Source organism: Chionomys nivalis, chromosome 19, assembly GCF_950005125.1.
Source record: "Chionomys nivalis chromosome 19, mChiNiv1.1, whole genome shotgun sequence".
In the NCBI taxonomy this organism is placed as follows: Eukaryota; Metazoa; Chordata; class Mammalia; order Rodentia; family Cricetidae; genus Chionomys; species Chionomys nivalis.
In genome coordinates, this window is record NC_080104.1 from 4,949,302 (window position 1) to 4,953,968 (window position 4,667).

Below are 4,667 nucleotides of genomic sequence, written 5' to 3' on the forward strand. Positions count from 1 at the left end.
GATACCTGACTCATTATTTGATATTACCTCTTTTTTAATGCTTAAACAAAGTCTGGGGGGTGGCAAAGATATCACACACCTGCACCCAAGCCTATGGAATGAAATCTCTTGCATGCCAAGGATGCTAACTCACATTACATGTTCCCTCCCATCCAAAATTATAATAATCAGGGAGGTTAATGATTGGGAATTTAAATTTAACGATCTTATTTCCAATCATTATGCTATGATCAGAGAGATAAATAAACTTTTATCAGTGTGTAGGAAAAGAAAAATCTTTTAAGATTTAACCAAGTAAATTATTCTGAATCCAATCTTTCCATGTTTTGCAAAATCAGCCATATCTAGCTGTTTTCACAGTTTCCTGATTAAATATGTCAATAGACTTTCTACCGCTCATTCTCTGATTTATCCAGAGCATTAATGAACTCCTCGACCTCCTGTGGATCCATAAACATTTCTATTTTATTATCAAAAACAGCCATTAATTGAACTAAAAATACGTCTGTAGATCATTTTGTTTAACTAGTGGATTAACTTTTTTTTATTCTAAACTTAGCATTTTTTAACTCGTTTTCTCACTGATGTTTATTACATACCTATATAGTCCTGTGGCTCTGTCAGGGGGAGCAACACAAGTGAGCCTACTGTTGAAAGCATTGAAAGTGAGGAAGACAGAGTGTTCACAATCAACTTATCCAGCTCAGCAGAACTCTCGGGATGATTTGCTTTACAATAAATTAGAGCAAGAACATCAGCAACAGAGGAGCCAGATGTGGGAGAGGTGGGACTTTTCACCAAGAAAGGACGACCAGGGAAGGGCTGTATGAAGTGCTTAACTCTGAACTAAGGCTAAAACAATGACCATGAGCAAAACACAGCAAGAGCCATGTGAGGCTCTCAGCAGAAAGATCAGCAGATGCAAAGCTTCTTAGGAAAGGCCAAGCTTGAAGGAGCCCAGTGACTACAATAAAGATGAGTTGGTGACTTTCCAACTACCCCTCCTCACTAATGACAATGGTGAACATGACTTCTGCCCTCAGTATGTGCCAATTATTCATGTTGCTAGTCAGTTCTCAAAACTCCATCACAGAAAACTAACATTTACTATCTCCATTCCATGTGACAGTAAATCAGTGTAAACTGTGCCAAGTTCCAGTCCTTATTGGCTGTGTAATATTGACAGTCTAACATCTTTTGTTGAAAAAGTGGAGATTTTTAAATGGGTTTATTTATTTATTTATTTATTTATTTGGTTTTTCGAGACAGGGTTTCTCTGTGGTTTTGGATGCCTCACTTATCAGCCACCCACCCATCATGCCAACCTGAGATCATATGGAGTCCAAAATGTCATGTGAACTGGAACTCCAGGAAGGAAGCCTACAGCACCCAGTATTTCCAGGTGGTCTCCCATCCAAGTACTAACCAGGCCCAACCCTGCTTAGCTTCTGAGATCAGACGAGATCGGGCGCATTCAGGGTGGTATGGCCATAGACCCACCTATACTTCTTGCCTGGCTACTGACTAGCAACTGTTTTACTAAACCAATGTGAGTGACAAATAAATATACAAGCGTATTATTCCACAGCATATGACTCAGTGGTTAAGAGCACTGGCTATTCTTCTGGAGGACATGGGTCCAATTACTGATGCTCACATGGCAGCTTAGAAAATGTCTGTTAGTGTAGGAGTTCCTTCTGTTTGTGTGTTGCTTTCATTGGTTAATGAATAAAGAAACTGCCTAGTTGATAGGGTGGCACTTAGGTAGGTAGAGAAAACAGAACTGAATGCTGGGAGGAAGAAGGGCAGAATCAGAGAAACCATGGATCCTCTGCCTGAGATGGATGCCAGTTAGAATCTCAGGTAAGCCACTGGCATGTGGCGATACACCAGAGATGGGTTAAACTAATATGTAAGAGTTAGCCAAAAAGAAGTTAGAGCTAATGGCTAAGCAGTGTTTTAATTAATACAGTTTCTATGTGGGTATTTTGGGTGTAAGCCAGCCAAGAGGCCAAGACAAACAAGGGGCCCACTCCTCATGTAACAGCCTGTAATTCTACCTCTAGTATCTGGCACCCTCACACAGACATACATGCATGCAAAACACCAATGCACATAAAATGAAAATAAGTAAGTAAAAATAAACTGCATCCAATCTGACCACAAAAGAAAGCAGTGGGATATGAATAACAAAAATGGCAGAAAACACACAAATGAATGGAAGCTAAGCAAAACACTACTGAAGAAAATTTTGGATTAAGGGAAAATCAAGAAAGAAATTTCTAGAACAAATGAAAATGAAAGCTCAACATATCAAAATCAATACGACATAGTGAGGGGAGTTACAGCACTAAGTGCCCACATACAAGAATCCAAAACAGGAGAGATTTCATGTTAAGAACTTAACAGGATACTTGAAAGCTTTGTAAAACAGAATAAACAACAGCTAAAAAGAGTATACAGGAAGATATAATCAAAATAAGGGATGAAATTAATAAAGGAGAAATAAAAAAACAATACAAAAACATTAATGAAACTGAGTTGGTTCTTTGGAAAGATTGACAAATCTTTGGTGAAATCAAGCAAAAGAAAGAAAGGATCCAAATTAAAAGTGAAACATTAAAACAGACACCAATGAAATTCAGAAAATCTGAAGTTTGTATTTTCTAAGTCTGTATTCTACCAAGCTGTTAAACCTAAAAGAAATGAATTTCTACATATATATGACTTAACAAAGTTAAATAAAGGTGAAATAAATAATGTAAATAGGCCCATAGCATCCATTAAGATACAAGCAGTAATTTAATATTTCCTAGCTAAAACATCCAAGGGAAAGATAGGTTCACTGTAGAGTTTTATCAGATCTCCAAAGAATGAACATCAAAACTCCTCCTCAAACTCTTCTGAAAAACTAAGAGTGAAGTAACGTTGCCTAACTATTTCTATAAAGTCACAATTATCCTGATACCTTGATAGACAAGACAAAGAGACAACAAAAAAAGAATATTATAGGCCAATTTATTAGATGAACATGGATATATAAATCATCACTAAAACACATGCAAAAATGTATTCAAGAACATATCAATAATTACACACCATGATCAAGTTAGCTCCATCCCAGAGGTGCAGGGGTGTTTCAAAAATCTTTTTAAAACATCTATTAGCATAATCCACCACATAAGTAGATTCCAGAACAGAAGCCACATGATCCTCTCATTAGACACAGAAAAGGTCTTAGACAAAATCCAACATCCTTTCACAGCAAAAGTCCTGGAGACCCAACTAGAAGGATGGCATAATAAATGCAAGCCCATGGCAATATCCAACAGTTTTCTAGTTAGAGAGCATTTCCACTAAATTCAGGGACAAGACAATTATGTCCACTTTCTCTATTAATGTTCAATATCGTGTTTGAAGTCTTAGCTAGTACAATAAAAGTAAAGTAGACAAAATTAATACAAACGGGCAAGGAAGAAGTCAACACATCTTTATTTGAAGACAATCTGATTTCATGCATAGAAGACATTAAAAACCCACCAGAAAAATTTTATAGCTGACATGTAGTGATACAATATTAGAACACAAAAATAAATGCTGTTCCTATATAAAAACGACAAACTGGAAAAGAAATCAGGGAAACCGTACCATTTACAATATCCTCAGAAACAAAAGCAAACAAAGAAAAAGCCTTGAACTAAATCTAAGAAAGTGAAAGGCCAACCAAAGATACCAGAAGACAGAAAGTTCTCCCATTCTCATGCATAGATTGAATTAATATTTTGAAAATGTCCGTTCTACCTAAAGCACTCTACAGAGTCATAAAAATTCAAACACAATTCATTGCAAAAATAAAAAAAAATCTTAAAAATCACATGGAAACACAAAATATCCGGGATAGCCAAAACTGAATAATGAACATACTACTGGAGGTCTCAGCATCTCTTTCTTTATCTTACAGTACAAAGCAATAGTAATAGGAACATCAGGGTACTTTCATGACGACAGACACAATAATCAATGGAATTAAGATAATAATTTTGACATAAGTCCATGTACCTACAGACATCTGATTTTTGGCAATTAGGTAAAAAATATACACTGAAAATTATATCGTTAACAAATGATATTTGTCAAATCTTGTTAGCCCCATGTAGAAAAATGAAACTAGGTTTTTTCATTCTACACAAAACTCAACTCCAAATAGATCAAGAACCTCAAGTTGTAAGACATGATACCCTGAATCTGATAGAGGAAAAAGGAATACACTTGAACTATTGACATAGGAAATGAATTTCTGAACAGGACCCCAAAAGCATAGGCATTTGTTCCAATGGACAAATTGGAACACATGAAACTAACATGTTTCTATAAAACAAAGACATCATCACTCAAATGAAGAGAACCTACAGAAAGAAAAACAAACAAACAAAAGACCATTCACCAGCTGAAAAGCTATACATCTGAAAAAGGGTTAGTATTTAACCCATATTACGCAAACAACTCCAAAAACAAAACATCTAGAGAGCAAACAGTTTTTAAAATTTAAAATTTTCAAAAGACAAAATACAAATGGCTGAAACACTTTTAAAAATGTTCAACATCCTTAGCCATCAGAGAAATGCATGTTAAAACTATTTTGATATTCTGTCTCATCCCTCAGGCAG

The 4,667-nt window shown here is 35.7% G+C and overlaps 1 non-coding gene across 1 annotated transcript; it reads right to left on the reverse strand.

The window, feature by feature from the left end:
• Window positions 1-1,377: 1,377 nt before the first annotated feature.
• LOC130862471 (5S ribosomal RNA) lies at window positions 1,378-1,496 on the reverse strand. Its single transcript, XR_009055645.1, has one exon. It is a non-coding gene; the product is annotated as a 5S ribosomal RNA (ribosomal RNA).
• Between the last annotated feature and the right edge of the window lie 3,171 nt (window positions 1,497-4,667).